Raw genomic sequence first — 8703 nt, 5'->3', positions numbered from 1 at the left:
GAGATGTGTTCTCCATCAAGGGCAGCACTCCTAACTGGTCGCCTCCCCATCAGGAATGGCTTCTACACCACCAATGCCCATGCCAGAAATGGTATGTCCTTCTCTTTCTACAAACAGAACGTTACTTTTGCAAGTCAAGCCAAGTTCTGGGATCACTGCCTCACTAAGGACACTTATAGGACGTAATTCTAAGCATGCTGAACTCAAAAGTGAATCTTATTGAAATCAGTGGAAGGTTACTGCCAATAAAAAGGGTTTAAGGGTTAGGTTGCATTGCAAACAGATTGTCCTGTGTGTGCTGATCCAGTTAACAGGGCCTGGTTCATTCCACGGTTTTTTAGATGGCCGTGAACAAACTTGCATAGATTTCTCACCCGTGTGCTCCCCTCTCCTCCTCTGTTGTATGCTGACAGAGGAGAGGAAAAAGCATCTAATTCTCACTTAAGAACAAAGCACAGTTCTTCGTTACATACGAACTCTGAGAACTGTGGCTTGTTCTAACCACAGTTAGCTAAAACAAAACAAGGTAATCAACTACTAGAGGCCTTCAAGAGGCAGCTGGACAAGCATCTGTCGGGGATGCTTTAGGGTGGATTCCTGCATTGAGCAGGGGGTTGGACTCGATGGCCTTGTAGGCCCCTTCCAACTCTGCTATTCTGTGATTCTATGATTCTATGAGATCATTCCATAATTGGGAGGCCACCACTGAAAAGGCCCTCTCCCTTGTTGCCATCCTCTGAGCTTCCCTTGGAGGAGGCACCCAGAAGAGCACCTTAGATGTTGAGCATAGTGTACTGTTTCAAGCCTATCCAGTGTCCCCCAAATCCCTCATCAAATTACTAGGTGAGTCCACAATGCTCACAGCTAGTTAATAGCTTCTGGCCACCATGTTGTTTAGTAGTTAACTTCTTATTGTTCTTTTCCCCCCCAGACTCACACCCAGCACACACTGGTGATCTAGCCTGGATGGGGCCAATCACCGTGGGATGGTAGATGCAGTTTTATTGTTGGCTTCACTTATACAGTTTCTGATTCAGTTTGCCTATGAGAGATGACCATAGAATATAGATGAGTTAAAGCAGGGGATGAGAATAATAGCATGCTTCTGCCTTTATATCCAGGATGAGCTGTCAGGCTGAGTGAGCAGCAAAGGCTCAAACTTCACTTTCCAAATTGCATGAGACACATATCCCCCGTGTCTGTTATACTTGTGCAAAATAGGAGAGAACGTAATCAGGAAGCCGCAATAGATGTGATACTGAGAACATATATTGCCTTGTTAGAAGAAATCTATTATTTTCATCTTTAGTACAGTGGTACATAGTGATGTACGGATTTTGTAAAACCCATTTTGCCCGCATCTTGTGGATTGTCAGGTGCCTTTCAATCCGTCATCCATTCATTGACGGAATCGGATTTTTTTTTTGCAATTTCCCAAATTTGCACAAATTCACATTTACATAAATTTGTACTTATGAAAATGCACAAGCCTGCCCCCTGCCCCAATGGCAAATCTGCCCCAAATGTGTATTGTCATGCTTTAGCCAATGGGTGTGGGTGGGTGTGGGTGTGCATTTTCAGCTGGTGTCTTTGTTTGCTTTACATACTTTTCTACAACTTAATTTTGTCATGATGTTTAATAATGCAGCTTGATTGGCTTTTGAATAGAAGTGTTGTTGTTAATTCATGTTCGCTCATTGTGGTTTGGCCCGTTCCTGATTGGTTCTAGCTGAGTTTATAAGTGGTATTATAGCATACTCTTGTTTGTGTCTGAAGCTGGTGTTTTCACATTTTAAAATCTGTTTACACACACGCACGCACACACACACACAGATATATATATTTAAAGCAATACCATTTTTTAAAAAAAATAGATTTTTTTTTAAAAAAAACTATAAAATGTATAAACTGGATGCACTACTAGTGGTCATTTGTTTTGTTTGGAGGACTAATTTGTGTAAAATTCTGGAAAGTAAAATAAATAAAGAAAAAAAGACAGTCCAGAAGTCCACGGAATCTGTGAGACTCAGGAAAAGTGAATCCACTTCAAAATCCACGAGTCAGATTCATAGAAATCCAAACTCGTTTGTTTCCGTTGCGGGGTTTTTCGACATCTCTAGTGGTACATGTTCTAGGGTAGTAGTTCCAATGAGTATCAGCTTGACATTGCTAGAATCTCAACTTGTGTGCTCCCCATCTCAGTGATAATCAGCAAGTGTACCAGACATCCCAATTATTTAATTTGTCTATGGGGAAAAGACTTGTGGAGCAAGGGTGGGGAATCTCTAGCCCTCCAGATGTTGCTGTACTGCAATTCCCATCATACCTGGCCACTGGTCATGCTGGCTGGGGCTGATGGGATTCGGAGTCTGACACCATCTTGAAGGCCACACACAAGTTCCCCATCCTTGTTACAGAATAAGGGTTCGAATCTTATAAATGAGTACATTTATTCCAATAAAGCTAGTGCAATTATGGCCAATCAAAACAACTTTAGATTTTTTTCATTTTAGCAAAACAGAAGGGGTGTTCAGATGACAGCCACTTCCTAGAAATCTGCCGTATACCATCACGGGCTGTTTGTTCATCTAGCCTAGTATTGTCTCCTTTGATTTGCAGGGGTTCTCAAGGGTTTCATCACCTGCTACCTGAGCCTTTTAACTGGACAGCTTGGGGAGTGGACCTTGGGCCTTCTACAGGTAATGCAGGTGTTCTACCACTGAGCTGTGATCCCTTTTGAAAAGAAGCAGGGGGTGGGTAGATGTCAGGAGCTACTGGGGTTAGATCTGGGGTGGAAGGAACCTTCATCTCTGGGCACTGCTGCCCTGTGTGCTGAAAGACCACAACCAGGGCCTGTTGAAGACATTTTGCTGCCCAAGGAAAAGGTGGCACCCCTCCCATTCCAAGAGACTGGAACTGGCAGATGAATCTGTCTTCAACATTAATGATGGAGCAATGTGAAGATAGCAGGCTAACTTAGGGGGCTGCATGGCACACAGTTCTCTCCTTGAACACCTTGCTGCCGCCTCCTAACATGTGTCACCTGATGCAACTGCCTCACCCTGTCTAATGGTAGGGCCACCCCTGACCACAACTCTCCTGGCATAGCTCACCAACAGAGGATATGCTTTGCACACAGATGATTCTGGGTCCAATGCTTGAGTAAGCATCTCTGGGTAGGCCTGGGAAGGGTCCTCCTGTCTGAAACCCCCGAGAGCTGCTGCCGGCCAGTGTTGACAAAACTGACGTATGAATCTATGAGAAAATCTATTTCAATTTGCTTTTGACTCAGGATTTGACTCAGTTCACACCTTCCAGACTAAACACAAACTCAGATTCAATCTGCACTCAAAGTCCATACATTTCTGAGTTTGCAATGTCATTCGTAGAACCCTCCCCAAAAAAAGGTGTTCAACAGCATCCGTACATTTGAAAAATGTGCATACAAAAATGCATGCTTTTGAAAAAATGTGCACTTGAATCAGTGGGGGGAAATGCATACATTTCAAAGATGCGCACAATTGATGTGTACAAGCACTCAAAGACTTTCACGCGAAAAGAAAAAGCAAAGTTCACAATCTGATAATGACTCAAGTCGGAACAAGTTTTGAGATGGAAATTGAAGAACTTCGACAAGCTTGAGTTTTGCTGAAGTGTAAATTCCTAAACTGGGCTAGAGGGACCAGTGACCAGACTGCTTCTGATATGCCCTGATAGATTTACCAAATGCATGAATGAGCCTGTGGCATTGTGCCTGCCAGCCCAACACCAGTATGTCAATGAGTCATCCATTCAGCAGAAGTGTGAATGGGCTCTACACCCAAACTGACATCAGCATGTAAGCATTTTTGTGAAAGTGAACCTTAGCTAGTGAGGTTTCCTATCTTCATGGATGATAATAATAATAATAATAACAACAACAACAACATATTTCTTACCCACCTCTCCGATTGGATTGATGCGGAGAACAACATCAAGCCTAAAATACATAAAATACTGATTAAAAGCATGGTATACACTAGGGGTGTGATCCGCTCCGATTAGGTGCGTAGAAGCAGTAGCGGATTGGCCTGCTCCGCCTTACCCAGAGGCGGAGTAGGAGCGGACCGCGGACCTCCTAGAAGCAAGGCGAAGAGAAGCGCCCATTTTTCGGAGCTCCTAGTTCAGGCGGAGCGCTCCGGTCGCCATCTTGAAAACATTTCGCCATAGGATTGCATTGCGGCAAATAATCGCGCATAACTAGGTTGTTTTTGAAGCTATCGTTCTAGAAATTCTTGTGCTCAGAGAGTCGTGGATGGGGGTCATTTTGAGACCACTCTCACCTCTCTGCGTTGTCTGGGTCGCGTGCTATATTTTTGTGATAATCGGGTCAACCGCGCGGCTCAAACGGCGTTTTCGGCTTTTCGCCCATAGGATTGCATTGAGGGAAAGAATCGGGGATAACTGGGGGGGGTTTAAGCTATCATTCTGAAAATTCTTGTGCACAGAGAGTCGTGGATGGGGGTCATTTTGAGACCACTCTCAATTTTCTGCATCGTACGGGTCGCGCGCTAGAAGTTTTTAAAAAATCGGCGGGAAAAATACCTTTTTCAAAGGGCTGGGGGGCAGAGTCAGCTCCCGGTCATGATGATCCCAAAGTTGGAGGAGGGCATAGGCAAAACAGGTAACTTGGGATTCTGGGAAACTTCTCTTTCTTCATCTGAACGGGCTTTTCCCCGTGTTTTTTAACACAGTAGCCCCACCAAATGCACAAACACAACCTGAAATCATATACTAAGCCAAGAATAAGAGATAGAAACACAGCACTGCTCCCCACCCTAACCTTGGTGAACAACTGAATAGATGTGGTGCAAGGGAATGAGCTCCCCTAGGGCATCTCATCGTGGACGTGCCCCCACTCTCTCCTGCACTGGAAGGCCATTAGAGCCTTCCAAAGAGAGTAAAACGGTGGAGCAATGCCTATCATGAGTTGAAGTGAATGGTCACTTTTCAGTGGTAGAGCAATGCCTGTTACGAGTTGAAGTGAGCGTTTTACTTCTTCTCAGAGCTGTTGGTGGCTGTCTTGAACTGGCAGCTACTTCCCCCTCCCCCGGGCACGTCCCCCTATTGCTGGTAAAAGACAGATATAGCCTTTTTAAAAAAATTCTTCTTGCTGTTTATTGAGCAACACTGCTGCTTTTAATTCCACCCCTCCTTTGTTTATTTATTGATTTATTCCATTTTATATGCATTACTGGCTTATCCTTGGCTCACTTCCTTATGCCCCCAGAAATGCCAGCTGCATGCCTGCCTGCCTTCCCTCCCTCCTCCCCTGCCCACCTCGCAGGGATGTTGTGTGTGGGGTGCCCGATTTTCAAAAATTCGCCAAAAATCAGGGGATGATGGGATTGCTTTGAAACTTGGCGTGCGTGTGTATATCCCCATGAGGTGTCATGGTGCCAAACATGAGGTTTCTAACTTGAACAAAAAAAAAGTTGTATAATTTTTTAGCTTTCAATGCAAGCCTATGGGGGGGGAAACGGAGCTCCGGATCCGGATCCGGAGCTCCGAGCGGAGCGGAGCGGAAGTGGGCGGAGCGGGGGCGGGGCGGAGCGTCCTGATCCGGAAAATGGCGGATCTGCAAGTGAAGCGGAGCGGGGGGTTCTTTTTAGGCTGTGGGAAGGAGTTTCAGGCAATCAATTGGAATCAGATTCTGAAGCAGAAGAGACAGAGACAGAAACGTACCAGCCTACGCAGGGAATGGTGGGGAGACTCTCAGGGGCTCTTCACCAGCTGAGAATGAACCTTCAGCAGACGTTATCTCTGAAAATGTTAACAACACACATTCTGAGGGAAATCAGAGTGGGAGGGCACTTCATAGCTAGCTGATCTTAGAGTCCGCTGCAGACTCAAACAGGCGGAGCTAAAGGAAGGCGAGAGGAAGCCCAGCTAACTTCTCGCCAAAGGCTTCTTCAGAACCAGTCTCCTTGAAGTTAAAGCGTTCTGGGAAAAGACTTCCCGTTCTTCTTGAAAGGACAATTGTCCCGCTTAGTTTGCACAGTTTTGCCTAGAGGAAAGTTCCTAGAGGTTAGACTCTCTTCAGGTGGGAAGAGAGGTTTATTGCCTGAATACAGCTTTGTGGATTATGTGGCCGACCTCTTTATTGTCTCTCAATAGGGTGGGAGGTTTTGAAAAACACAACAGTGGAAGAGACCTGTGCACATACAATGGGCAGGGATGAAGAGGATTTATCCTCCCCTCCTTGCCTGCAGAGACGGGATTGTGAAGGGATTGTGAAAGGATTGGGAAGTGGAAGCTGGTCTGTAGAGAAAAATGTGTGGGGCATCCCAGGGCTCAACAGGCCACATGAGGCAGAAGAGTAGGGTCACGTGTGTTCTGTGGGCTCTAGGTTGCTCATCCCTGCCCTACATAAAATGTGGGAGGGTGCCTTACACCAGGTCAGGGGTGTTGTCCATTTAGCCCATCTTCCTATTCAAACTGGTGGTGACCCTTCCAGATCTCCAACAGAGTTCTTTCCCCATCACTTGCTTTCTGTTGCTTTGAACTGGAGATGGCAGGAATTGAACCAGGGATCTTTGGTACGCAACGCATGCACTCTCTCTGCCACCAAGCTGTGCATCACCCACCCTCAAGGGCCCTATTGCCCATTTTCTAACCCCCCTCCCATTGCTTACAGTGCCAGATGCTGGCAGTAAGTGGCTTCTCCCTAACTGATGTTCCTAGCTTTAGTGTTTTTTTTTTCCTTTTCCTCGGTGAAATTCCCCTGGTTTTACTTTCTGAGATCTTCATAGTATAAAATGATGTCTTTCCCCTAGACATGTGCTCCAAAGCGCAGCGTGCAAACCAGCCACGCTCAAACCTTTGCAGACAAAATTGTTTGCTTACACAGAGAGCAGGGCTGTAATTACTCTCTGCTTGGATTATATATCAAGGTCAAAACTATGTGATTCAGTCTATTGTTTGGGGATAAAAGGGAGTTGTTTTTTGGCATAGCGGCAGACAACTACTGTAGCAACAATGTTGACATGGGCTTGGTACCTCCCCCCCCCCACCCGTAACATTTTTTAGCTAACGCCAGGAAACTGGTTGCTCAGTATTAAAGATGACAAATGACAAAGTCATTCCCTCTATTTCCAATGTTCAGAGGTGAGTGCCAGAGCTTACGTAGCCAAAATAGCACCATTCATGTGCCAGAACGAGGGCTCAGCAGGCTCAGCAGAACCCAGGGCTTGCAAAAGTACTAACAATATTTACAGATGGGGAGGGGGGACTCTGTAAGAAGGGGGCAGGACTAATGAGGACTGAGCATGGAATACAGGCTGACTGTTGAAGGAGGGAAAACTGGGTGGGAAGAGTACGAAACGGAGCATCTTGAGAAAGGGCATGGCTGGCTGACGGAACAGGAGAACTCCCCATCGCAACATTTTGTTGCAGGCCCCACTTAAATAGCTCAAACATGTTTGGCTTTTTAACCTTATTATTGCATAATAATACACAACAAACTACTCACAGCATCAGCACCGACTATTCCTCAGTGCTCTTCCGCCCCCCAACACTACCGTCAATGCTCCACGGGCTAGGGGCATAGGTCGTTTTATCATTTAGGTAAGTGCCTAGTCCACTTTTCAAGCATCATGGACATTTGTTTAGGGGGACAAGGTTTCAAGCTCTAGTATATAAAGGTGCTGCTAACATCATACTGATCCCTTCCGGGGAGAGGAGTACAGTAGTGTAGTGCTAAGTTTTGAAGTGCAAGGCGCTCATCCTCTCAGCCCCCACAGCCAAGGAGAGTCAACCAGCTCTAGGAGTTTAATCTCCACTGGGTCTATGACCTTAATAAATTTTGACTTCACCGGGAGCAGGTCATTTGTGAAGCTCATGGGTCTTAATTGCCCATTCAAGCCACCCCCAAATACCATGCTTTATAATGGGGAATAGTACACTGTGCTTGGGGAAATTCATTTCCCCTCAGCTACTGTGACAATTGCAGCTAAGCACGGAGGGATCATGGAAATCTGTCAGCATCCCTGCTAATAAAAAAAAGTGCCAGTGCTTTGAACCTGTGTGCCCTGGCTTAGGGTGACCATACGGAAAGGAGGACAGGGCTCCTGTATCTTTAACCGTTGTATTGAAAAGCAGGTGTCATTTGTATGCATGCAGCACCTGGTGAAATCCCCTCTTCAGCACAACAGTTAAAGCTGCAGGAGCCCTGCTCTCTTTTGTATCTGGCCACTCTAGTACAGCTCCTGCAGCTTGAACTGCTGTGATGAAGAGGGACTTTCACCAGGTGCTGCATGCATACAAATGACACCTGCTGAAATTCCCTTTTCTATACAACTGTTAAAGATACAGGAGCCCTGTCCTCCTTTCCGTATGGTCACCCTAAGCCAGGGCACACAGGTTCAAAGCACTGGCACTTTTTTTATTAGCAGGGATGCTGACAGATTTCCATGATCCCTCCGTGCTTAGCTGCAATTGTCACAGTAGCTGAGGGGAAACCAATTTCCCCAAGCACAGTGTACTATTCCCCATTATAAAGCATGGTATTTGGGGGTGGCTTGAATGGGCAATTAAGACCATATGGTCACCCTACCCTGGCTGCACTACATCACTGGGAAAGAAGCAAGGTTCCCCTCTTCAGCTCCAATCAGGGCCTTTAAGGTGCAGACCCTAATGAAATGAGCTGTGCATGCCTATGATGAC

Source organism: Elgaria multicarinata, chromosome 7, assembly GCF_023053635.1.
Source record: "Elgaria multicarinata webbii isolate HBS135686 ecotype San Diego chromosome 7, rElgMul1.1.pri, whole genome shotgun sequence".
In the NCBI taxonomy this organism is placed as follows: Eukaryota; Metazoa; Chordata; class Lepidosauria; order Squamata; family Anguidae; genus Elgaria; species Elgaria multicarinata.
The sequence above is the reverse complement of the archived record's forward strand: the minus strand, read 5'-3'. Positions refer to the sequence as shown.